This window comes from Podarcis filfolensis (assembly GCF_964270895.1).
Source record: "Podarcis filfolensis genome assembly, chromosome: 1".
Classification (NCBI taxonomy): Eukaryota; Metazoa; Chordata; class Lepidosauria; order Squamata; family Lacertidae; genus Podarcis; species Podarcis filfolensis.
This window is the reverse complement of record NC_139604.1, coordinates 3,816,701-3,844,436: the sequence shown is the minus strand read 5'-3', so window position 1 is coordinate 3,844,436 and position 27,736 is coordinate 3,816,701. Positions and strand designations below refer to the sequence as shown.

The following is a 27,736-nucleotide window of genomic DNA, read 5'->3' as shown; positions in this document are numbered from 1 at the left end:
AGAGGGCATTCCCCCCCCCCTCCAAGATGGTGGCCAAAGTAAGAAAAACATGGGGGCCTAATGTGATCAGTAGAATGTTTGTGATCTGGTAGGCTCTGCTTGTGTGTTCTGCTCCAGAATCAGCCTTCCCTTCAGGGTGTTCCGTTAAGTTTCAGCTAAGAGGGACCAACAGCCTCTTCTTGTTTCTTGCCTCATACTTATCTCATGTTGTTGTATTTAATTTCTCTCATTCTGTTATTTTGTTATAGTTTTCTTTATTATTAAAGCTTAGTTTACATTTAAGTAAGCCACTTATTTTTCTCAAAGAAAAACATACTCTGCTGAGGAAAGGTGTCAAATGTCCTAAACTGGGTAAGTGAGGGGATATTTTCCCAGTTTGCTAGGAGGATTGATTTTGTTCATCACCTCCCAGCTCCACAACATCCACGGGGCTGCAGTCTGAGGCGTCACATACACCTGGATGCCCAGGAAGGGTCCACAAGCTGTACTGCTGTCTAGAGCAGGGGGCACTTGCCAAGCCACGGGCATAAAGGCCCTGGCTGAGACACCTAAGCAGCTCTAGGACAAGGCCTTCTTCGTCTGGGAGCAGGGATGCCAACTTGAATAAAATGGGGGGGGGGAGATAAGCCTCACCCTGCATAATTGACCACATGATGCGGCGCATGCAGCCACACACACCATTTGAATGGTAACACCATCAACTTGGGGGGCAGCCCCCCAATAGTTTATTGGGAGGACCAAAGACCCCTCAGCCCCTAGGAGTTGGCTCCTATGTGAGGGGAGGGATACCATGGCCAGACCCCCCTCTCCCAAGTTCCCTGCTTACCAAAGCAAGGGGTTGTGTTGCCAGAGCCACCACTGAGGTGCACCTGGGCAGTGAGCCCCAGAGCCCCCTCCGCATGCAACCTGAGGCCGCTCCATGTCAGCAGATGAGTTAGCAAAGATGGTGGCGAGGTCAGGCTTTCCAATGCCTCAGCCCTCCAATCCCTTCCATTCTCCTCCACTCTTTCCTCTTTCTTTCTTTCTTTCTTTCTTTCTTTCTTTCTTCCCTCCCTCCCTCCCTCCCCCTCTTTCTCTCTCTCTCTCTCTCTCTCACACACACACAAGCACTGCAGTGCAGTCCTAAGGTGGGAAGCAGGAGAAAGGCCAGGTGGCCAAATTTGGGGCGGGGATCAAAGCTCAAGGCTATCTTAGAGCTATGCAGAGAGCAACCCGCTGTAAAGTTGGTCAGGAAGTAACTAACTAAATAAAAAAAAAAATTATTATTATTTATACCCTGCCCATCAGGCTGGGTTTCCCCAGCCAATCTGGGCGGCTCCCAACAGAATTAAAAGCACAATACAACATCAAACATTAATAATTTCCCTAAACAGGTAACACCATCAAGCTGCCTTCAGATGTCTTCTAAAAGTCAGATAGTTGTTTATTTCCTTGACAGCTGCCCTGGACACAGAATTGACCTATGTCTCCATGGACAGCTGTGAGTCCAAAATGACTCCCAGGCTGCGCACCTGGTCAGGGGCACCGTTACCCCATTCAGGACCAGGGAGTCCTCCACACCTGCACATCCCATCCCCCCAAAATAGTACTTCTGTCTTGTCAGGATTCAACCTCAATCTGTTAGCTGCCATCCATCCTCCAACCGCCTCCAGACACTCACACACGACCTTCACCACCTTCACTGGTTCTGATTTAAAAGAGAGGTAGAGCCCAAACCCCCTGATGGTCTCTCCCAGCGGCTTCATATAGATGTTAAAAAGCATGGGGGAGAGAACCGAACCCTGAGGCACCCCACAAGAGAGAGCCCAAGGGTCCAAACACTCATCCCCCCCACACCACTTTCTGGACACTTTCAGGAAGGAGCAGCTCCCAGCCCCTCTAGACGGTCCAGAAGACTGTCATGGTCGATGGTATCAAACTGGGGAGAGGTCTCCTGACCCACTCAGATGACCTCTTCTCAATTTACTTCTTCCTGTGCAGTGGAGCAAGTGGGCAGGGACAACCATACATGGATCCCCTTCTCCATCTGCACGAAATGTCAACTGATGCAACAGTGAAGTACTTTTGAGGGTTGAAGAGGTCTGTCTGACAAGGAGAGGGTAGAGAGGGAAAGGTCAGGCTTAATGAAAGGAATGGCTTTCTAAAACCATTCATTCATTTGAACATGCTTATGTTCTCAAAGATTTCAAGCAAGGAAAATTCCCATTCCTACCTGGAGATGTAAGGGATTGAACTGGCACCTTCTGCAGACAAAGCAAATGCCCTACCACTGAGCCATGGGCCCTGCCCATATTTAGTTTAGATTTTACACACACCTCAGCCAAATCATTCAACACAATGGCTGCTGGTGATCACCCGGGCTAGAGGGAGCAGGGACAGAGACAGCATCCCAAAGAAGGCTAGGCAGGAATAACAATAGGCAAGAATACTGCAAGGTGCAAGGCTACAGAGATTCACGTTAAGAGTAAACCCACTGAGCATAGTGGGACTTCTGGGTAAAATGCATAGGGCTGCTAGTAATTATAGTATAAACAAACATTACATATAGTGAAAATGCAATAATCTTATACAGTCCAGCAAACATGACCTCAAAAAACAGTGTTATTTTACAACCCAGTGCTATAAACGTTTACTCACAAATGAGCCTTGTAGAATGCATTAGGACTTGCTCCCAAGAAAGCGCATATTGAATGGCCATTTTAGGATTCTCTTCTTTCTACTGGTCCTGTTCTTCTGCCTTTAAGAGCAGTTTGCAATGCAGAAATTAAGCAGGCGAAGCTCTTCACGGCATGGCTACTGGTACTCATAGGAGAAGAAACAGTAAAAAAACTGGCAATTCTGCTGCCAGCTATATAGTCTAGAAAGATGCCAGAGGTCATAAAATTGCAGGGACAAGTATGATTACCACCTTTTCTCTACACAAAACTACTGCACCTTTAACTGCCACAGCAGAGGCAGATACTCAACAGGTGTATCTTTCCTAAGAATGAAGATTCAACAAAATTTGAGAGGCTGCTCCAGGCCTTGAAATGCATTCACTAAATTTTAACAGCCACAGTTCTGTTGCCAAACCCCATTTCAGGGCATGCAAACTTGTCAGACCCAAAGCCAATTAATTTAAGACCAACAGAGTGTACAAGCCAACAAAACAAAAACACATACAAAAGACAAAGCTACAAAATGCCATTTCAGGGCAATCAAAGACGTCCCCTCTCACATCCAAAGCATTAAGAGTAAGGAAGGAAAGGGGAGAGGAGATTAAAACTATATTGTTGCTGCTGGTCTGGTTCTGAGAGCTCCCAGGGTTGCTACTACTGCTTTCATGGGAGTCAGTGCTTGAAGTCAGTGTTAGAAACTGAGATATGAAAGCTAGGAGCTAAATGGCACCTTAAACCTAGGTTATGGGAACAACAATGGAATGTCTACAAGAATACAAAGCTGAAAATGAATGAACCGCAGCTAAAATATTATGTTCATTTTTCACATGGTCTAGTCCTTCCCCCACCCACCCCCCAAATATTCTTAAGAGGATCTCTTCTCCAGGCTTCAGAGAGTAGCTGGAAGTGGGGAAGCAGAAAAAGTCCTCCTTTCCTTCCACTCTGCAGTTTTAATTTGAAATCTTAGGTGCAGAACTGCGCCCAGAGCTCAGAAACTGCTCGTGCTAATGAAATTCCCTGTCACAAAATGTGCCTAGAACAACAGGAGTTTCAAACACTGCTTGAAATTAAATGGTTGTGGATGTTAATCACAGACACAATTTATGCCAAAACTTTTTCCTCATGATTAATGTAAATATCTGTGCCCTGATTGGCTAGGTGCCACCAATCACAAGGAAGTAAGTCTATTTAGAAGACTGGCAAGTCTTGTTGCCATCCCGAACACTATTTTTCAATGGGAATTGCTTGAAGAAACCTATTTTTCTGGAGCAGGGCCAGGCCCAGGCCACAGCAACGCAGACTCCTGGAAGGCAGAGAGAGCAGAAAGTGAATGATTGTAACTTGAGTGGCAGAAACAGCAAGTGGGGACAGGCTTCAGGGTGGGGGCTTCCACTGGTGGTTCACTGCCCCTTATATCCTTATCCTTTCCTTCTTGGGGGGGACAGGACAGGGGGCTGAGTTTGTAGCCAGATGGAAAATGAGTGGATTAAGAGCTAACTGAATAGGAGTTGATTCTTTGTTTGGAAGAATTGGGTATGTGCCTCCAACCCACAGCAATGATTCTGCATCTAATAACACCCAACCATAGTAGCTATTTCCTCAAATGGTTGGTTGTTGGATCAAAGTATGCCATGTAGGAGAAAGACATTAGAAAGCTGAAAATGGTTGTATAATTTTGTGTTTGTGAACAGCCAGTAAACAGCCTATATTCAGTGGTTTATATAAATAGAATTAGGCATCTTCTGTTTAGTCATGGCAGCTGTCCTAGGGGTTCCTGAAGGGCCAGTCTTGTGGCCCATGTTGTTTAATATCTATATTAAACTAAGCCACTGGGCGTAGTCATCAGGAAATTTAGATCAAAGTGCCATCAAAATGCTAATAACACCCAGCTTATGGTATCAGAGGAGGCAGTGATGGTTCTGAATTGGTGTGTGGATTAATGGGCTAAATGTATATCCATAAACTGAAACTGAATTCAAACAAGATGCAGGTCCTGTGGGTGGGTGGGTGGTTCTGAAGTCTGTGCTATGATGTGGTTGCACACTCTTTAAAGGAGCAGGTTGGAAGTTCAAGGTGCTCCTAGAACAATCGTTGTCATAGAATCATAGAGCTGGAAGAGACCACAAGGGCCATCGAGTCCAACCCCCTGCCAAGCAGTTGAGGTCCAAGTGACTTCAGTGGCTAGGAGCATCTAGCACACCCATTTCTGCACAGGGATAGCCTGGTACTATAATTCATGCTCTGACTAATATAATGCACCTACATGAGGCTGCCCTTAAAGACAATCCAGAAGTTGCAAACTTGTGCGAGATGTGGCATCCAGAGTGCTGATAGGAACAGCAGGTCAGCTGCATATAATTCATTCTCTAACAGCTGCACGGGTTGGCAGTTGTCTTCTAGGTCCAATTCAAGGTGCTTATGTTGACATTTAGCACCCCAGACAACTGGGGCCCAAATATCCGAGGAAATAGCCTTCCTCCATATCATCATACCAATGTATGAACAGATGAGGCTCTGCTGGTGGTCTGTTAAATGAGATGTGTATTGTGAGGGCCCATTAAGAGTTTTTTAGTTGTGGCTCTACATCTGTGCATCTTGCTCCAACTTCTTATTCATTTACACATCAGAAAAAAACTCACCTTTTATGTGTGGCTTTTAGAGGCTGAGTTAAGTCATTTTTAAATTATGATACTATCATTTATGTATTTATTTTGTTTATTTTCATAAAATGTAGACACTGCTTGATTGTTAAAAAGTATTTGAACAGGGATTACAAAAAAAGAACAATAAAATCAAGAAAGGTTTGTAATACTTTAAACATACGAAAACCTAAAATACTAAAACAAGTTAAAATTCACAGCAATTTTCTACATAATCTGGGTAGGCTTGTCTAAACAATGTTTTTAGCAGGCGCCAAAAAGAATACAGTGAAGGCACCTGCTTGATATCAATAAGCAAAAAGCTCCAAAGTGTAGGTGCTGCCACACTAAACAACTTGAGTTCTTACAAACGTGAAATGGTCATTATGAATAGTACCAGTGTAAACTCTGAAGTAAGCCTCTAGGAAAAGAATTGGAAATGCAGCTAATTTCACTCTGATGCAGGTTGTGCACAAATCCTACTGTAGGACTGGACAAGTTTCTGGAGCCAACTCAGTGGTGAGTTGATATTGCTTTCTAGGATCTGGAGTTGTGGTCAGGGTGGATAAAAATCAATGATTTTTTATATTTTAAAAAATCAGACTTTTTTTATTTAAATCAGATCTTTTTTATTTAAATTGGATTTTTAAAATAAAATGCTTTTGGAGGAAAAAATCTTTGTAAAGATAGGTTTCTATTTAAGTTGCATTATAGTCCAAAGGCTATTCATCAAGAAATAAGGATTCGTTTTAAGTTTTTCATGTGTGCTGAAACTCAGTGTAAGGTTTTTTTTTAAAAAAAAGAATGTTTAACCGCATCAGTTAACAAACATGGATACATATGCTATAATGTTGTTTTAGTTAAATAAATTGTTTAAATTGTTATTAAGGAAATGATGATTTTTCTCCTTCCAATAAAGTACAGCAGAAAAGTTGTCCAAATATAAACAGTTAACTTATTAAACCTCACAGTAATTTCATAATAATCTGTCTATGTATTTCTAATAGTATAACCAAATCAGTAATTTTTTATATAACTGTAAAAACTACTCTGAAAATTTATTATTCCAAAAATGAAACTTTCATCTGGTTGTAAATATTAAGATTATACCAGCAGGAATGTATTTCTGTAACACCCCCCCCCCCGATTTAAATCAAGTCTTACTGCCTAGTAATTTAATTTGTGATTTAATTTGTGATTTATAATGATTTGATTTAAATCAAATATACCCTGGTTCCGGTACATTAAAATGTCAGTTATTAACTCTGGCTCCTAAATTTTAGAGATGGCTCTTAGATTTGGACAAGATTTGTCCAGGCCATTCTACTGAACTTAAGAGGGTTTAAGACATTCTCTCTTTTTACTTTCAAAAATGATTTGCCATGCAGTTAGTTGTTCGAACTTTTAAACCGAACTTTATGCAAATTCATGCTGTAATATTCTGCATTCAACTTCAGTTTGCTGCTTCAGGGAGCAATGTACAGCTTGGAGTGTGAATGGAAGTGCATGTATAATTGAGAACTACCAATTATGTTCAAAACTTATGTTAGAAAACAACTACTATCATGTTTAAACAGCCCATAAAATTTTAATGCATTTTCTTTTCAAAAACCAAGAAAAGTCAATAATAAAATGCTAAACTTGCCAGTTTACAATCAGAGTTAAGGCTCCCACAATGCCCAAAAACCAGAAGACAAGCCTAGTGCCTTCATATACATGCCCCATGATCAGCAATGATGTTGTGTAATGTCACAAACTATGCTTGCTTCCAATTTACTTTCCGCATATTAATACTCTTATTTGGTCTTTCAGGGTGAAATCCAGATGAAGAAGCAGTAAATATGTCCTATGCTGTCCTCTTCCTGTTACCTCATGAAGTATCCAAGCCTTACTATATTGCTAGAAAAATAATTCTTGGGTTGACTGTCTTGTTTCCATCAGGAGCTGACAGGATGGGTTTAAGAGTGGGAAATGCGGACTCTTCTCAGAATCAGTAGGGGCAAAACTGGCACGGCTGCTAATGGCTTGGAGTATAGTGTGTATAGCTGTGCTTCCTAGCTGCAACAGATAGTTTTGTCAGTAATGAAAAGTGTCAAAGCAAATTTTGAAAATGGTCCACCTGTTTCATAGATTTTAAAGAGACAATAAGAAAAAGTGCATATTGACAGCGTTGAGAGGTGAGCATACCGATTTTGAGCAAGAACAGGTTACTTAATTATTTATGTTTGCATTTGTGCAATGCCTCTTCTCTAAAAGTTGCTCACAGGACCTTACAAAAAATATCAGGTTAGACAACTGAGTTCACAAATCTTTTCTCATACATCTTTTCTGTTGCAAAGTGCTGCTGAAAGTGCAATCTGAAGAAAAGAAGACGCACACTGGAAAATAATTCTTGACCCCTTCTTCTCTGCTGTAACACCATACCACCCAGTCCATTTCATCCCCACCAAAGATCTCAGGTTCCAAAGCAACCCCAGATATTTTACAGCATATCTACAGCTGGAAATATTAATATGGTGATGAATGAACATTTTTACCGTTCATCTCGCAGTTCCAAATCCAGAAAAAGAAACCTAAACTCTTGTGTCCTTCATTCTTACAGTAATGACACACAGAAGCCTACTCTCGAGTAAGACAGCATGAGAACTGTGCAAGGTACTAAAAAAGTGCCCTCACCATCCTGCCAGCTCCTGATGTAAGAAACGAAGAGGCAAAAGTCAACCCTATGTCTGCACTTTGCTTGCCCTGTGCCTAGAAAGCACAGTTCCAAGGTTTTCTGCTTGTCCCATGCTTTCTACACGCAGGTCTAAAAAGCTTTTTGTTTGCCCCACCACTTTCCCCAGGAAAACCCACTCTAACAATGAATCAGAGCAAATGTCAATCCACAAAAAATCCAACTTACATATGCTCTAATTCAGTGATAAAGAGTGGGTTTTCACGGGGAAAAGAGGTGGGGAAAGTGGAAGTGTGGATGAGCCCTAGGGCTCAAATGCTTCATAAGGGGATACAGATCCAGGACAATATGGGACATTGTTGTTTCTCCCAGGCATTCCATCCTGCCCATCTGTATTTGAGCCTGAAAGACCAAGGTAAAGCAAGATTACATTGAGAACAAGTTGTAAGCAAGCACAACCTGTGAAGAACATACAGCACAGGAAGAACAGACAGTTTTAACCCAAACCAGGGGTGGGAGGGAGAAATATTCATTAAATACATATGACTGGTATAAGACTGTTTCTTATGCATATCTCATGTCAGATCAGTGGCCCATCTTGCCCGATACTGTCTAGTTCAAGTGGCAGTGGCTGTTTAGAGCCCTGTTTCCAATTAAAAAGGATCTCGGATGATGCCAGGAATTGAGCATGAAACCTTATGCAAGCAACGCTCCATTAATGAACTATACCCAAGATACATGAGATGAGGAGAACATAACTGTAGAGCGGGAAGGGGGCCAGGGCCATCTAGTCCACCCCCTGCGATGCAGGAATCTCAACTAAAGCATCTGTGAGAGACGGTCGTCCAACCTCTGCTTAAAAACCTCCAAGGAAGAAGAGATGGAAAAGATGCTCGAATCGGTAAACAAGCCTCATATGTAAAAGTTAAAAGCACTTTCCCAGCAACAAAAACTCTCGTCTTCTGGCTGCTATTTCCTTTTCCCAATCGCCCTGCGAGACTAGACTCGGGGCTCCAAAGGCACAGAGATTAGGCAAGGAAACCCTCAGCTCTCCCAGACAGACACGCGCAAAGCGGGCGGCGACCACCGAAAGGCCCGGGAAGCTCTGGCAGCGCAACTGCCCTCTTGGCCGCCCGAGCCGAGCCCGGCCAGCCCCGGGAACACCTTGTGGAGGGGCCTGCGCAGCCAGCGAGAGCTGCCTCGGGAAGGGCTTGGCCTCCCCGCCAAGAGATGCGAGGCTGGCCGGCCGCCCTTCGCCTCCCCTTCCCTCCGCGGCCTCGGCCGGATTGCCGGGAGGGAGGGAGGGCGGGCGGGCGGGCGCCGCCCAGCCTCGCCCCATGGGCGTCTCCGCGCCGCAGCCTCCGCATCTCTCGCCTCCGTCCCCCGTTAGAGACTCACCCTCGGGCGCCTCGGACGGCGGAGGGGCCAGGCGGGCGCGGCTCCTGGACCCCTCGCCCTCGCCGCCGCCAGCAGAGCTCTCTCGCTCGGGATCAATGAAGAGGCTCCGGCAGCCCCGGGGCGGGCCAAGGGCGGCTCCCTCCCCTCCGCGCCCAGGGAGAGCGCGCCGGGGCGGCACGGGGGGGGGCAAGGCCGGCGCAGGTGTCGATCAAGGACCCCGAGGCCCGCCCTCCCCCTCCACAGCCCAGCGTGGGGGGCGGCGGAGACGGCGGCTCAAAAGCGCCCGCCAAGGCAGCAGGCGGGGCCCTGATTGGCGCGCCCAGGCGTCAGTCACCCCACCACACACACACACACACACACACACACACACGGCGTCCATTCACCCCCCCCCCGCCCGCGGCCCGTGAAACCGGGGAGGCGAAAAAGGCGCCTTTGGAAGGCAGCGGGCGAGAGCTGCTCATCTCTTTAAAGCGGGGGGGGGGGGGCAGCGCATCCTCGCCGCCCGACCTGAAGAGCACAACCACTGAGGGGAATAACAATAACAATAACCATCCTCACCCCCCCCCCGAGAAGAACTGCCCCCCCGCCGCAGCCGCCAGGGAGGGAGGGAGGGAGGAGGGTCGGCGGGGAAGTCGCGCCGCCGCTTACACTGACCTGCGCGCGAAGACGGGGGGCGAGGGGGCGGCGGCGAGGGACCCTCACGGCGGCAAGCGGAGGAGGCAGGAGGGACACGCGCCCGGCGGGCCCTTTGGCGCTGGCACAGCGGTGCGCGCGCCGCCAACGGAATCAGCCCGTGACGGCACCCGCCATCTTGGAGTTTTCGGATGGAAAATCACGTGGTCAAAAATCCGCTTGAGATATACATATATATTTATATATATATATATATATATATATATTGCTTCCCTAAACCAATCAGGCAGCGGCGCTATTAATAGCCCCGTTTCCCTTTTTCTTCCTCTCCCCCTCCCTTGAAAAATAAAACATCCCCGCCCCCTCCGCACCGGAAGTGGAGTGGAGGCGAGCTCGGCAGGCGCGGGGCTGCGCCGGGAGCGGGAGGCGCGTCCCCGAAGCCGCCCGAGACGGGGCTCCGCATCTCGGCCGGCGGGCGGGCGGGCGGGGGTCCTTTCCGACGCAGGCGCGCGCGCAGACGGGGGGGGGGACGACGGGCAGCCCCAGGCCTCCCCCCCCCCCGCCTCGCCCGGGGAATGCGGCCCCTCGCTCTCTCTCCCCCCCGCCCGGCCAGGTGAGGGGGCCTCCTTTCCCAGCCGCCTGCCGCCCACCTCGGACCCCGCCCAAACGCCCCGCATCTCGCCCAGGGCTGGTACAAAAACAGCATAAATGTGCAAGTATATATTGTGAGGACAGAGACCTACATTTGTTTCCTACTCAGCAAATGCATTGAGGAGGCTATATAAATTATTAGTCTCACATATCACTGGAGATAGAACCCATCGGGGTTTTCCATCTGAGGTACAAAATGCCTTAGGACAAGCCCATAAATAATTAGATTGCAACCCCTCTGTCAGTTCAGCTCAGGAGTAAGGGACATCTTCCTGGACTGTGCAGTGATGCCTCAGTTTAGGAACGTCATCCATTCCTGAAGTCCGTTCTTAAACCAAAACCATTCTTAAACTGAGGTGGGCTTTCCCTAATGAGGCCTCCCGCAGGCAGTGCCCTTCCACCATTCGGATTCCATTGTTAGACCAAGGTAAAGTTCTCAACCCAAGACACTATTTCCAGTTTTGCGGAGTTTGTAAACCAAATCGTTCTTAAACCAGACTGTTCTTAAACCGAAGTACCACTGTACAGTCATACCTCAGGATAAATACACTTCAGGGTAAGTATTTTCAGGTTGCACTCTGCGGCGACCCAGAAGTAACAGCGTGTTATTTCCGGGTGTCCCCGCTTGTGCATTCGCAGACAGTCAAAATGACATCATGCGCGGAAGCGGCGAAACACGCAGACGTGCAGTCGCATCTTACGTTCTGTTCAGGATGCGAATGGGGCTCCGGAACGGATCCTGTTCGCATCCCAAATTACCACTGTATAATATACAGTCATTGGAATCTGTGCATAAGCACCTGTTGCTTTGTCTCAGCTTCTGCCAACCTAGCAGTTCAAAAGCATACCAGTGCAAGTAAATAAATAGGTACCACTGTGGCAGGAAGGTAAAGAGCATTTCTGTGTGCTCAGGGAATCGACACAGTGTCCCATTGCATCAGAAGTGGTTTAGTCTGGTGGCCACATGACCCAGAAAAGCTGTCTGCAGACAAACACCGGCTCCCTTTAACTGAAGTGAGATGAGCGCCGTACCCCATAGTCAAATTCAACTGGACTTAACTGTACAGGGGTCTTACCTTTTTTTTTTTTTTTGAGGAGGATTTTTTTTTGTTTTTTTATATAATACTTACTGAAATTTTACAAAAACAAATTTACAAAATACAAAAAAAGAAGAAAAACCTACAAAAATACATAAAAAATAAAAATACAAAGTACAAAAAACAAATAGATACAAAAGAGTTAAAAACAAACCCATTTTTTATAACTTTAAACTCATTAGCTTGTTTCCTTGACTTCCTCACACCTCCCCTTTCTGTATTCCCATTTAAATAATCAAATCAGCAAATCCTTACCCTCTTTCGTTTATCTTAACTCTATATTTTAACATATTATAGCTCTATATTTTCATCCATTATCAACTCATTTTTGCATATTCTCATTAACTTTGTTGCTAGTGCCTCTTATTTTCAATCCAACATCATTTTTAACATTCATTAATTTTACAGTGTTTCTGAAGATAGTCTTTAAATTTCTTCCAATCTTCTTCCACCAACTCTTCTCCCAGGTCTCGGATTCTGCCAGTCATTTCCGCTAATTCCATATAGTCCATCACCTTCATCTGCCACTCTTCCAGGGTGGGTAAATCTTGTGTCTTCCAATACTTTGCAATGAGTATTCTTGCTGCTGTTGTTGCATACATGAAGAAAGTTCTATCCTTCTTTGGCACCAATTGGCCGACTATGCCCAGGAGAAAGGCCTCTGGTTTCTTCAGGAAGGTATATTTAAATACCTTTTTCATTTCATTATAGATCATCTCCCAGAAAGCCTTAATCTTTGGGCACGTCCACCAAAGGTGAAAGAATGTACCTTCATTTTCTTTACATTTCCAACATTTATTATCGGGCAAATGATAGATTTTTGCAAGCTTGACTGGTGTCATGTACCACCTGTATATCATTTTCATAATATTCTCTCTTAATGCATTACATGCCGTAAATTTCATACCGGTGGTCCACAACTGTTCCCAGTCCGCAAACATAATGTTATGACCAATATCTTGTGCCCATTTAATCATTGCAGATTTAACCGTTTCATCCTGCGTATTCCATTTCAACAGCAAGTTATACATTCTCAGGGGTCTTACCTTTACCTTCCATGGGGGGGGGAAGTACACCCTCTTTGAATTCTGTGGTTTTACATATTAGGACATAATAAAAATCATGTGTTCTTTAGGTTTTAAAATTAGGTAAATATAACCACAGATGGAACAACAACACAGGACATATTACACTGTGTCAAGATTTATTTAACAAAAATAAAACCAAGATGGAGAAGCCATGTGTGAAAAACTAAGTACACCTTACGATTCAATAGAACCACCTTTAGCAGCAATAACTAGAAGTAATCGTTTTCTGATGACTTTATCAGTCTCTCCCATTGTGGTGGAGGATTTTTGGCCCACTCTTCTTTACACCGTTGCTTCAGTTGGATTTGCTGGCATTTGTTTATGCACGGCTCTCTGGTCTGGATTTTGACTGGGTCATTGCAACACCTTGATTCTTTTCTTTTTCAGCCATTCTGTTGTAGATTTGCTGATGTACTTGGGACCATTGTCCTATTGCATGACCCAGTTTCAGCCAAGCTTCAGCCTTTGGGCAGATGGCCTCGAGTTTGACCCTAGAATACTTCTCTGTACAGAGGAGTTCATAGTCGACTCAATGACTCCAAGGTTCTCAGGTCCTGTGGCCGCAGAGCAAGCCCAACTCATCACCGCTTCGCCACCCTGCTCAACAGTTGGTACGAGGTGTTTGTGCTGATATGCTGTGCTTGGTTTTGGCCAAATGTGGTGCTATGCATTTTGGCCAAACAACTCCACTTTGGTCTTGTCTGTCCAAAGGACATTGTTCCAGAAGTCTTGTAGTTTCTTCAGATGCAACTTTGTAAACTATCCTGACATGTTCTTTTTAGAGAGAAGAGACTTTCTCCTGACAGCCCTTCCAAACAACCTACTGTATACTGGTTCAGTCTTTTTCTAGTTGTACTGTCATGAGCTGTAACACTGATGCTAAATGAGGCCTGTAGATCCTGTGATGGAACTCTTGGGTTTCTTGCAATTCTGAAAATTGCACGGTCTGACCTTGGGGTGAATTTGCTGGGACGTCCACTCCTGGGAAGATTGGGAACTGTCTTGAATGTTTTCCGCTTTTGAATAATCTTTCTTACAGTAGAATAATGCACGTTAAATTGGGTAGAGATGGTCTTATAACCCTTCCCAGTTTCATGGGCAGCAACAATTGCTTCTCTAAGAGCATTGCTGACGTCTTTCCTCCTTGGCATTGTGTGAAAACACATCTGAATGCGCCATCAAACTGCTAAAATTTTGACTTTTGTAGAGATAGTCACAATTGCTGATGATCAATTAACCAACACCTGTCTGCTACTTAGCCTCATAATGATCCTTGTTTTATTTATTTTCTCATAAATAGATCACAATTTACATTTATAGCACTGCATATAACAGTGTGACTTGCCATCAAACCACCTAGGAGTTCAGTGTCAAACAGTTTTCAGTTCATCACCTAAGCCATATGTTAGCAACTGGACCACATACTAGCATAAATTCCTTCCAGCATTATTTGCTGTTTTTCCTTGCAAGAGTGCACCCAAACCTTTAACAGGGTGTCATTTGGGAATCTGTTGTATCTATTTGAAGATTGCATTCAGTTACTCAACACTTCCTTATTTGATCTGTAAGCCAGTGCACTATTGTGATCAAAAGGATTACTGTGTAAGTAGTCCTGACATGTTAGAACCTTTTTAAAAAGAAAGATTATGAATGTTCATATTCAACTGATGAAGTAGGAGATGCATTTTAATTCATTAAATGTATAATAATTTCAAAAAAAGTTATTTAAATACTAAATACAAAGTGCCAAAAGCTTTTCACATACATGTCATTCCATATCAAGTGATCCTACTTTTTTACCTCATGTCATCCAATTTTCTTAACATTTTGTATATTTGTTGAATAATCAAAACTAAGTTTAAATCTAAAATTTTACAGTTACAACAAAATACTGTACATAGCAAAAAAAATTATGACACCACTGGAACTCTTTAACTGGTGCCAAGATAACACTCCTTCTACCGAGTTGTCATTTTCAACAAATGAGGAGTGCAGAAAAGAACATTCCTAAAACAACGCTTTGAAACACTGAAATCAATCAAGGGAATACAAGGATTTCATTGCTTTGTTCCATCTACATCCAGTCCAACAGAAATTGTGACCAAAGTGTACTCCTTTAGCAATGAGAGTGAGAAGTTCGACAATGAAGGAGGTACAAAATCTCTGGATATGGCTGAGATAACTAGGTATGTAACCTGTGAATACAATAAAAAATGGTGGTTGACCTGTGTGCTGTCGGTGGACTTTGAAAGTGAAGACGTAACTCTGCCCTTCTGACACTTGCCGGGCTCAGCATCATAATTTGCTTACACATTTAGTTGGGATGTTCTTAAGGTCAGGCGAGCAGAAGTTCTAACACCGGGTGTCAAACCAAGGACTGCAACTGGCCACGCTTACACTTTGACAAAAAATGAAACATCATGTGCAACAAATTCTATTGAAAAGGGTTTGGTATAAAGTATAATGAATGGAAGAATAAATGTTTTAGACCCATTTGATGTGTAAGGTTTTTTCCATAATTATGTTTGATATGTATTTTGTTGTAGTGTTCATGAAATGACGTACTAACAGGGATGCTTTCAAAGCGTTAATTCTGTCAGGCAGCAGCAAGTTATTACTCTGCTGTGGAACACATTTTGAAAAAGAAAAGCCTCACTAGCTTTTCAGATACTGTTTAATTGAATAACTTTTTGAAGAAATGCCTGAAGTAACTGATATTATACTTTGAAGTCTTGTTTATTCTGTTATACTTTAACCAAAGACGACTCATTTATCCTAAATAGAACCCAATAAGCCCAACATGTATGTACAAAATATGTTTTTAATGTTATCCCATTGAGATACCAAGATGAAATTTTGCTGGAAGCTCTTAGAAGTATGAAATAATACAATTTGGGGAAAAAATTTAATCACTTTTTAAAATAACTTTAAAAAATTAAATTATGTAACTTTAAATTTTAAAGTGGGCCCATCATATGACATTTGAAGAAATTGGTTTTTTATTTTTGAAATATCTCAATTCTGGGCTGAGCTTTTAAGGTTTTTGTGTAGTCTGGCAATGTCCCCCCCAAAAATGAAATTGAAACCCTCATAACTCAAAAACAGGATGAGATAAAAAAAATAAAATTTTAGATTTAGACTTAGTCTTGATCATTCAACAAGTGTACAAAGTATTAAGAAAACTGGATGACATGAGGTAAAAAAAAATTGGATCACTTGATATGGAATGACCCATACATGACCTGTGAGTCACACTTAAAATGACCCTGCAAGGCAAGCAAGTACGCTACAAAAGGTGGCTGAAGTTGAGGGATAGCGGTTGCATCAAGCCATGCAATAATTGATGAAATTTAACAAGAACCAGAGACTTCCATCTCATACCTTTTGATCTTAGCCATTAGAGCTGGAATCTTATGTACGCATAATTAGGAGTAAACCTCGTTGAATTCAGTGGGACTAATGCTACTAAGTGCGCATGCAGATGGCTTTTCCCTCTATCCCAGCAACAAGTGGCCAACAAGATGCCTGCAGGAAACCCACAAGCAGAGCTTGAGTGAAGTAGCCCTCCCCTGATTGTTGTTCCCAAGATACTGACATTCAGAGGCTAGGGTGACACAGTCTGAAGCTTGCACTATGAGAGGCTAGGGAGGCAAGCAAACCAGCCAAAACAATTCCTCTTTCTTGTTAACTTCAGCACTACCACCAGGAAGATATCTTTATTTTTCTCTGGCTGCTTCCTCTAAATACTCGTTTAACCTTCAGGACTTTAATTAGTCCAATCAACCTACTCCCAACACTTGGTACAGCGTTATAGCACTTAGACATGGTGCAAATAACAGGGTCTCAGACCAATTTTTCCCAAAACCAGTTATGCTTTTACTTAGAATTTGGTATGGTAACAAGTTATTTAAAAATGAGAAATTGTTCTTAGAAAAAAGGTGATTTTTCAGTTTGTGTACTTACCCATTATAGAAAATAAAACATAATTAGAAATTAATCACATTCCGTTACCTATTCTAGACTGTTTCCATAACCAAGCCAGTATTTAATTGCCTCACTCAGTTTATTTTCTGAATCTCTCCAGCATCCTGAAAGTCCTATTCCTATACCTCCTCTGATCTTGCAGGTAGCATACAGCCATCATGACTAATAGGTGTCATGCCACTTTGCTTCTGCTTTGTGGTTCTCTGACATCACCCTCAGATCTACCTCAACTTCACTGGACCACCTTCTCTCTAAGGTGTATAGCCCTCACCTGGGTTCCTGCTAGGTATCTAGGATCTCTTGATTTTTGCTGCCGTCACAGATACAAACTATCTGATCCCACCTTTAGTGAGACCAGTCAAGAAACACATGTATAATACAGCAACTTTATTGATAACAGAACTAATAAAAGTAATCAAATATTAATTCAGCACACAGAAGCATATGGTTTTAGTTATGTAGTTAGAATTTATGTATTTAGTTATGGTCAGAAGTTATTCTGATTCATATAAACACTCCTACCTATTCTACCTTTCCAAAAAACCTGATCCAGTTTTTTTAAAAGAATATTATGTTAACCTCTTCCCAGTTCTAATTTTTTTGCCAAACTGCCCAGAACTTTGTTTCTTGTCCCTCTTATTTGTCTCATTTCTTCAGATTCTGTTTCTGATAATGTCACTCCAGGCACCAGTATCTATGTTCCATCTCCCGCAGTAAAAACAAACGGAAATGATTAAATCAGCTTCTGCACAATCCCCTTTGCTTCCTTTAGCACACCTTTAACTCCACTGCTGTCCAAAGAACCAACCACTTCCCTAGCTGCTTATGATGTATTTAAGCACTTTTTAAATTGTTGGTATTAATATTTTTAGTGAAACGCATAGCCCATAAATTTACATACTGTCATAGCAATAATTAAACTCACAAACTTTAATTGCTCAGAACTTCACAGCTTTTCTTAACTGATTGTTGGTTATAGTATTCAGATCATTTCCATAGCAGTGAAGAGTTCTGAAAATGTTCAAAGAAAGGGACATCTGTTAGAAGGCACTCTTCACAAATTTTGCAGTGCTACCAAATCATTACTTCTTTCTTTGACTGATAGTCTGGCTCTAGTCAGATCTAACAGAGCTAAATCTCCTCTGTACTGTCCATTATATATTACTAAATCATTTGTTAGATGATTCTAACAAATTCTAAACAACTTTAGAATTTCTCTTAAATGTACTGTTTTCGCTTTTTTTAAACAGCACATAATAATCTCCTCTAGTTTATTTTCTGAATTTTGAGGCAATGGTTGGCAATGCATCCCTGCTTGGTTTGCGTAGACAAATTGGCTTACTTTGCCTTCAGTAGTTATACCAGGATGTCAAATGGAGGATTTCTACAAACAATATGTTGGTACCTTACATTTCACAATGCGCAGATCATAGCAGTACATACAATTAATTAATTAATTAATTAATTAATTAATTAATTAGTTTATAAGCCACCCTTTAGTCAAAGAGGCTCTCTGAGTCACTTACAAAAATCAGTACTAAGGGAGCCCTTGTCCTAAGGCCCACAATCTAAAACAGGAGTGAGGAACAGGTCTTCACTGGCTATTTGTAGGGGGTCCCACTACATGATGACTACAAAAGCTTGGTAGTTTATTATTTAGTGCAATTCATGCAATTCAAGATAACAAAATGAATTCCAGTAGGGATAAATTTAAGGTTCTCCACTTAGGCAGGAGGAACCAGATGCACAAATATAGGGTGGGGGACACCTGGCTTACTAGCAGTACATGTGAAAAGGATCTAGGGCTCCTGGTGGACCACAAGCTTAACATGAGTCAACAGTGTGATGCAGAAGCATGAAAAGCTAATGCTATTCTAGGCTGCATCAACAGAAGTCTAGTGTCCAGATCAAGGGAAGTAATGGTCCCACTCTCTTCTGCCTTGGTCAGACCACATCTGGAATACTGGGTCCAATTCTGGGCACCACAATTGAAGAAGGATGTTAACAAGCCGGAACATGTGGAGAGGAGGGCAACCAAGATGATCAAGGTCTGGAAACTAAGCCTTATGAGGATCGGTTGAAGGAGCTGGGTATATTTAGCCTGGAAAAGAAGGGCTGTCACGTGGAAGGTGGAGCCAGCTTGTTTTCTCCTGCTCTGAATGGTAGGACTCGAACCAATGGCTCCAAGTTACAAGAAAGGAGATTCCGACTAGACATGCGAAAATACTTTCCGACAGTAAGAGCTGTTTGACAGTGGAACAGTCTCCCTCGGGAGGTTGTGGACTCTCCTTCCTTGGAGGTTTTAAAGCAGAGGTTGGATGGCCATCTGCCATGGATGCTTTAGCTGAGATTCCTACATTTCAGGGGGTTGGACTAGATGACCCTTGGGTCCCTTCCAAACTCTAAAATTCTATGATTCTATTCTCTCTATAAGGCATTCCACTTTATTCCCCCCCCCCCGCTGCTCCACATTAGGTTTGTATTTCTCTTTATTCTTTGGAATAGCAGTGTTTTAGTGTAATCTACTTTCTCCCTAAAGCATACCACTATATGTGTTTTTCTTTTCCTGGCAAGATAGGGTTGACGTCATTTTTGTTGTTTTCTAAATTCCTTAGAATGACTGCTACATTCATGATATGGAAGCTTTTATCTGGCTGGGAGGTGGAGGAGGATTTTTACCCTGTGTGGCTGAAATTAACTTGTCAGAAGTTTCCAACTTTAGAAGCTTTTACAGCTCAATTGAACCATTATTCAAAACTGAATGAAGAGGCTGTAGACTATAGAAGCTCATGAAAATAAATTTCACAAGAATGCTTGTATCTGAAGTCTTAGCTCTATGCCATTAATTTAACAGCCTCTGAAATTTGTATGTTATTTAGAAATCTACAGTCCTGTCATTATATTATTGACTATTGAGTATATGTGTGTTTTATGTATTGCCTTTGAAACGGTCCTAAATTTCCTGTATGTTCACCAGCTGGTTTTGTTGTCTCCCCTGGTATTCTGTGCAGAGTTGGGCTTTGGCTGCAATCCACACCTTGTTTATTCTTCAGTACTCCACCATGGTATTTTGGGAGAATCTGCTAAAATGAAGGAAGATGACTCCCTTCAGCCAACCAACTTTCACAGCTACTGGTCAAAAGAACCTTCAACCTGAGAAGAATTTTTGGTATCTCCTCAAATGACTCTTTTGGTAATACACCAAAGCAGGGGCACCGGATATATGGGGCGCAAGGGGCTGACATCCTCCACCACCGCCACATGCCGCAGCCCCTGTGTGGGAGCCCAGGAGCCGGGAGGGGGCTGGGATGAGTAAGGGCAAAGATCGCCCTCCATGGATCCTGCCCTTGCCAGGCACATGCCATGGGGAGAAGGAGGCCGAGGATGGAGCCCAGCTCAGTGTGGGAGTGTTGTCATCATGGGGGCGGGATGCATCCCATGACGTCACATGACATGTCACGTGATGCACCCCCATGTGGTGGGCGAGTTGGCATCCCTGCACCAAAGCATGGTAGCAGTACTGCCAGTGAGCAGAATACTATTTTCACTTCAAGAAGTACTGCCACAATGATAATTTAAGAATCTGCTGAAAAAGAGGATATTCTGGTTCCACCAAAAGTACAGTGGCTGCCATTCTAGGCATGCCTATCCGGGAATAAGCTCTAGGGAACACAGGAAAATTCTTAGCAAACATGCAGGCACTTGGTCTTCAAGTTTCCTACCTCAGTAAAAGAGCTGACTGCTAAACCCTGAATGAAGAAATCCCTACTTGAATATATACATCAAAGGGGGAATTGGCATGATGGCCATTTTTATAGTATTTAGACACCATTTTTCAATCCAATGGAAGTGACTTACAATTAAAGTTAAAATGCATAGTTATATGACATCTCCACGTTCTGAAGCAGTTTACTGCTCATATAGTAAAGTCGGTGTGGTGTAGAATGTTGGACTAGGACCTGGCAGAGCAGGATTTGAATCCCCACTTAGCCATGAAGCTCACTGGGTGACCTTGAACCAGTCACCATCTCTTAGCCCAGGGGTTGTCCACCTGGTCCCTACCACCCATTAGTGGGCGTTTCAGGATTCTAGGTGGGCGGCGGGGGGGGGGGGTTCTATGGCACAAGATGAATCCTCCTTCCATCGAGCACTGGTGGGCGGTAAGGAAACTTTACCATCAAGAAAGATGCATTAGTAGGTGGTAGGTATAAAAAGGTTGACTACCCGTGTCTTAGCCTAACCTACCTCACAGGGTTGATGTGAGGATGAAACGAGGAGGAGGAGAACCACGTACACCACCTTGAGATCCTTGGAAGATAAAGGGGGCATATAAATGCAATAAGCAAATGAATAATGTTCAATAAGAATTGGAGAGGGTGAGCACATTTTTAATTAGCTGGAAGGCTTCTCAGAGGCCAGAATAGGAAGCAGAATACTGGAACTGATAGACCTAAGAGTGAGGAGTGGAGTGGCTACAAACCATCCCATAATATACATCACAGTGATAAATGCAACACCCTCAGAGAAGCAACAAAACAAAGCATTAAAATCAGTAAATGGGGTTCTTCCATGGTGGTGGCAGTAGCGGAGTGAAGGGCCAGATGTTACAGTGAGTCCAGACTGCCTCTTCCTTGTGTCTTGGCTCTGCTCCCTGCTTTACACAGGGCCGTCCTCTGTTTGAAGGCCTGTTTAGTCCAAGTCTGGTTAAGAGAAGAAACCTATTGGTAGCATCCGGACAGCAGAGCAAGCCCACAGTTCACCCGGTCACAGTTCTTCCTCTATGGTGAGATATATTGTAATTCTATTACAGTGATTTTTCTATATTTCTATCTATATATATTAAATCAGCACATGCAGATCTGTGCAGTCTTTTTTACTCTTTTCTCATGATGCATAAGTGGCTACTTTGCTCCCAGCTGCTCAAACTACCTACACTGCACTGATGCAGTCTGTATTGGCACTGAGTGTTATCTCTGCATACCAGGAAGCATACCTTGCAGTGGGTATTTCAGGCTGTGGAGGATGGGATGTCCTCACTTTGGCCCAAGATGCTAATGGTCCCTTGGCTAGCTGGCTGACCAGATTTGGCTGGTCTTTCCTTGCAAGCAGTAGGAATAGGAGGACCAGCAGTTAAAGTCCAAAATGACAGTCCCTGCTAATAGCTGTCCAGCTGACACTTAAATAGCCTTTGCTCACACTGCCTCTTCTATCCCTCTGGGAATGGCTTTTGATCAGTTGCTGCTGCTGCTGCCGTCGTCATCCATCTGTCTCAAGAGACAGTGGGTTGCTCCTCCACGGGTGAAGTCAAACTGCTGCGTTAGCAGCACCAAAGTGGCCTCCGCAGGGTGCAAGCCTGGGCAGTGCGTGTGGAGGTCCTCAGCTGCCCAGATGACCCTGCCCTCAGCCTTGCTGATGTGGCCCAAAGAAAGAGCAAGACGTTTGGCACCAGCTTGGTGGGAGGAGGCGTACAAGGGGCACAAGGCACCATCCAACTGCCTTAGGACATCTACTCTGGATTTGTACAGGGTTTACTCCTTATCCTTTTCTTCTCCCAAAGGTATCTCACAAGGCAGTGGAGGTTTAGGATCAGAGTTTTCCTTCTCCTAGATGGACCACCTAGTTGACAAGCCCTATCTGCCCCTCGTGTCTCTACAGCACATGCAGAAATCGCCTTCTTGGCCATTGGACCCACTGTTGTTCTCATCTGCACAATCCACCAGAGCCTTGTCTTCACCTGCAGGGGAAGTCCCTAACTCACCAAGGGTTTGAGACCCATCAGCTACCCTCACCTGGTTTAGCCAGCCAGTCGAAACCGTTCCTTGGGGTGTGGCTCCTGTTGCATGCTGACAGCTCTAGGAGCCCCAGGTAAGAGCTGAGTGCAGGGTGGGGACCAAAGGTGGACAAACTAGGCCAGAAGGAGCATGATGTGTCCCCCACCAGAGGTACTACCCCTCCGCTAACACCCCATACACTCTGGCATTCTATCAACCATATGTGAATAGGCCAGGCGGAAGGGTACTTTGGATTCCCCAGTTTGCAGCTCTCTTCCGGAAGAAGTCAGCTCCTACCCCAGACTTTGCATCTTCCTAATGTAAAGAACTGGTTTACTTGACCAGACAGAGAAAGGGCAGATGACAGGAAGGAAGGGTTTTATGGTATTATATTTTATTTTTTAATCCATGTTATAGCCTTTCAAATGTTTTTAAAAACTATATATTTAAATTCTGTGGCTTTTTTTTTAAAGCAAAAATAAAATTATGAAACTGATAAACTGAGAATGACAAATAATTTTCCTTTACCCACCTGTTTTCTACAAGTCTGCAGTACAAAAGCTTCCACCACTTATCAGCTCCTTAGACTCCTTCTTTGTGCTGTTTTGTGCGTGTGCAGTTGAGATTTTTTTTTAAGTTTGAAGAAGGTCTGCCAAGCATAATTAATATTCCTCCTCCACATTCACATTACCATTTCTCCTGACAGTAAAAATTAAAGCATCCAGTTCTATTCATTCAACCCCAGCCCACGGGAATTCAGTCACACAGGAACACTTCTGAGGAAGCCAAAGGTTTGTAGATCTGCAATCAGTCAGTCAGTCAGTCAGTCATGGCGCTGCACTCATTCAGTTACTTTGTGGACGAAGTGTCTCTTACTCCATCCGGATTGGGTGCTTGCCAGTGACACTCCTGAGCCTTGCTCAGAGAGAATGGCAGCCTTGAGAAAGCCATGCACTAGTGATTCAGTTCCCCTCTTTCTTATGATAGGAACAGCTGCAGTATTGTTGCAGTCTTCCTTGTACCAGGGAGCGTTGCCATGGGCACTGCTGCCAAGGAGCACAGAGCAGTGAATAAGAGAGGCTGTCCCCAAACCTTCAAAACTAAACCTACTTATTATACTGTGTATTTTGTTTCAAATAACCTTTTGCCATGGAAGAAAGTTTTATTCTTGTTCTAAACATTGTTGACAGATGTATAATTCGGCTACTTAAATAGATGTTTAATAACCAGGGAGAAGATGCCGCTAAACATTCTACTTAACATCAGGCTTATTTTCTGTGATTATTAAAATGTCATTCATTGCACTGCATTATCAGTTTTCACAGGACTTAATTTGTCAAGCATTCAAAAAGAAGATCACACAAACATTTTACAGATGTGCGTGCGCATTTGCTGAATTCTTGCCAGTAAGTAAAATAAAAAGTAAATCTGGGAGATGTTAAAGACGTCTTGCAGGTGATAGAGAAGCTGTGGCAGTGGCAACATCAAGCGCATTTGCCAAGTAAATAGCTTATCCAGATTATAAATGAATATTTACCCAACTGCACCATGATCTTTAACTGAGTCTGCATCCAAAGACACTGTTATCAAACAAGTAAGAGTAAATAACAGTAGGAATAACAGTAATGCTGTCAGCTGCGGGGGGGGGGGGGATGTTAGATGGCTAGGCACTCCAGCACTGGAGAGTGGACCAGCTTTGGAAACAATTAAATTAATATTAAAACATTCTTAGCATGGCAGAACATTGCAACACAGGAAAGGCTGTGACTTTCAGTTTAGAAGAAAGGCAGACATGAATGAGGTTTATAACATAATTGGTTTGGAGAGAAAGAGTTTCACCCTTTCCTAAGACTAGAACTTTGGCCACCTCACGAGAAGAGAAGACTCCCTGGAAAAGACCCTGATGTTGGGAAAGATGGAGGGCACAAGGAGAAGGGGACGACAGAGGACGAGATGGTGGGACGGTGTTCTCGAAGCTACCAGCATGAGGGAGGCAGTGGAAGACAGAAGTGCCTGGCGTGCTCTGGTCCAGGGGGTCACGAAGAGTCGGACACGACTAAACAACAACAAGAAGACTAGAACTTAGGTTCACAATGAAGCTGATGGGCTGTAGCTTCAGGACTTACAAGCAGAATATGAAATAAACGTAGAACTCAATAGCCCAAGAGGTACAGCTACGAGGTGTTTGTTGTTGTTTGTTGTGTTGAATTAGACAACTTTAGGGAACATTCTGTGCTTAATCATCGAAGAGAAAGAACAGGTGTCTGAATAGAATCATAGGAAGCAGAAGATGCTGCCCTATACCAAGTCAGAGCAGTGGCCCATTTAGCTCCCTACGGTCCGCACTGGGAGTAGCCAACATGGCGCCCTCCATTGACTGGTGGGGCTACACTGTGTTGGAAGTGTTTAGAAATGGAAGGCTTTTTAATACATATGTGGTGGCTATGTAAACAAAAACAAAAAAAAGGAAGATGGTATATGAGGAATTTAAAATTTTTTTCCTCACATTCAAAAAAAAAACCCAGAAGGCTTTCTTCTAGCTATAATAGGAAAGGAGAAAAGAAAGGACACAATTTATTTTTACAATGCAACAGCAGCCACAATAGCAGTTTATGCAAGAAACTGGAAAGAAAAGGTTATCCTGACAAAAGACCAATGGTTGCATAAATTAATAGAATTTGCAGACGGCTAAAATAAGGAACTGGCTAGAGAGGAAGATAAGGAGCGAGTGGTGATGTCTTGGAGAATACTTAAAACGATATGGCATTACTGTAAATATAATCTTCAAGTAGGGACGAACCTTTGAAGAGCAGTTGACAAAACAAGGGAAGTGAAGGGACGAAATGGAGTGAAGAAACTGACAGAGATGCAGCCAGCTCAGGATGTCACTGAAGGATAGGATGGGAAGTCTGCTTGGGAAGATGGTAAGATTATAAATGTATGTAAAATAAAAACTGGAAATGCATAGATATAAATAAATAAGAATGTTTTTTGAGGGGCTACAACTCCCACCTTTCCTGTCCATTGGCCATGCTAGATCAATATTGTCTACAATGACTCACGGGAGTCTTTCCCAGTACATACCTGGAGATGCTGGAGATGGAGTATGAGACCTTACACATACAAATCAGTTGCTCTAAAAGCCTTCCCTTGTGCTGGAGTAGTACAAGAGTAACAAGAAACCCCAGTGAAAGATTCTGCCACTGAACATACCAGACTAGTAACAACGCACACCAATGAAAATTACCAAATAGATTTCCTATGGTATCTGCAAAGATCCTGATCATGCTCTATACTGTTTCCTGCCGCTGATTTATAGGTGAAGTGGGAATTGTAATCTGCATGGTTCGTTTAAATATGAAACCCAAAGAGTATGTTTAACATACAGTATGACTTGATCTTTTAATGTGGTTTACAGAAAATGTAGTGAGACAGTATCCCTGTTTTAACTACTGCTTTTGGAGGATAAGCAGCTAGAATGTTCAGGGAAATAGCAGACTCACTAGACTTGAATCAAAGTTGCTAAATGGTTGACTACAACAAAGGGAAAGGCATTTTCTAGCTTGGAACTAGAATGTCACTAAATAATATATGTATCAGACACAAATGCCAATTCATCCCCGCAACTGTGGGTGCCTGGGGCTGTGGGTGCCATGCATGGCCCTGGCACCAAAATTTGTGGGTGCCCAGCCCCTTCATGGGGAATGTTGGGCTTCCCGGGCCATAGGGAGTTGGCACCCATGGTGTCAGAACATTAGGATATAAAGTCAGCACAGGGAAATAATTTCTCTTTCAGAAATTAGAAGTTTCAAAGATGGAGCATTTGAGATCAGGTTCTATCCAGCAAGCAGGAAATAGCTGAGAATTATATAGTGGCAGAAGAAAGCTTAAATTAATGATCATGAACTGATTGAGATCAGCAAAGTGAAGTTAGCTGAACAGGGACAATGAACTTCAAAAGACTTAAACAAACTGAAAAAATGAAGTCTGTGACCATGACCAGAATTACAAAAGCATGGCCTTGACCAGAAAAATGTGTTAAAATCCTTGAGAACCTCTTGTTTCCTTTGTGACTCGCATTACGTTTGGTTTACCATTTGTTCTTAATTTGCGTTTGAAAGTCATCGTGATGAAGTCCAGTTTTAAGCATGGCTTTTTGAAAAAACTGAAACCAGTTGACATACAAAGAGAAAAACTTCAGAGTTAGAAAAACTGCCAAACAACTAGTAGCGTATGAAGGTTTGAGTTTGGGTTTGTAGAAGGTAGGACCACCCCCAATTTAGAGAAGAGTCAAGCATGTAAGACAAGGAATACCAGGCAGTAATTTCATAGAGATTAGCTGGCATCTTGCCATTTCCCCTTGGATTATTTATTTTATTCTTCTTTTGTACACCACCGTTTTACAGCTAACAGTGAGCATAGCTAACAAATAATAAAGCACAATAAAAATAATAAAAATAGCAAAATTCCAGCAACCAGACTAAAACATGTCACAGTATAAAAACAAAGCAATTAAAGCAGTAGTTCGGTCACACATACACAAATAGACAATCTAATTTTGCTCCAAAAACCTGGAGAAACAAGGAAGATTTTGCCCAGCACCAAAGAGTAAAAAAGAAGAAGACATTAAGTGATTAAGTAGATCTCCTTTAAGGTGGTTTTCCACACTCATGTTGCAACTACAGAAGAAGGCCTCCCTGATAGCTACAGGTGGGATATCCTCCAGAGAAGGGCTTTCGCAGAAGGTATAGAAGGTATAGTGGAATATAGCTCGGCTACATTCTGCTCAGAATGGTCACCCCCTGCTGACAACCCAGTAGCAACTGAGCAACTGTGTTATGAACCAGCTGACTGTTCCAAGCATGTGTAGCCCCAAGGATAGCAGGAGCTAATTTCCTGGACTCACTGAGCGGGCGGCTTGGTTCATGGGTGGCTCGTGGGCCGGTTAAACAACCCCCGTGGGCTGCTTGTGGCCCATGGGCCTTAGGCTGCCGACCTCTGTGTTATCAGAATCACAAAGCCCCAGGCAGGAAAAGCCATCTCCAGAGTGGAATGCAACCCAGCCTGAATAAGTACACTGTGCCAGCCATGTTTTAACGACAAAGGGGTATGTAAACACTTTCTTTAGCCTGTGTGAGACAGGT

The 27,736-nt window shown here is 43.3% G+C and overlaps 1 protein-coding gene and 1 long non-coding RNA gene across 5 annotated transcripts in view; one reads left to right on the top strand and one right to left on the bottom strand.

Moving 5' to 3' along the window:
• The window catches only part of HDAC4 (histone deacetylase 4), a 119,223-nt gene extending 109,018 nt beyond the window's left edge, over positions 1 to 10,205 (bottom strand). For 2 of the 3 annotated variants that reach the window (XM_083627317.1, XM_083627320.1), the window contains exon 1: positions 10,023 to 10,199. The gene's annotated coding sequence lies outside the window, so the exon portion shown is untranslated. Of the gene's footprint in view, positions 1 to 10,022 lie in introns of all 3 variants that reach the window. The other variant, XM_083627318.1, reaches the window with a different exon arrangement.
• A 479-nt stretch (positions 10,206 to 10,684) lies between these two features.
• LOC310743456 lies at positions 10,685 to 24,002 on the top strand. Of its 2 annotated transcripts, XR_014539037.1 has the most exons (4): positions 10,685 to 10,717; positions 19,833 to 21,604; positions 22,477 to 22,686; positions 23,909 to 24,002. It is a non-coding gene; the product is annotated as an uncharacterized lncRNA (long non-coding RNA). The 2 variants fall into 2 exon arrangements; XR_014539038.1 differs by lacking the exon at positions 10,685 to 10,717 and having other exon boundaries at positions 17,368 to 21,604.
• Positions 24,003 to 27,736: the final 3,734 nt, after the last annotated feature.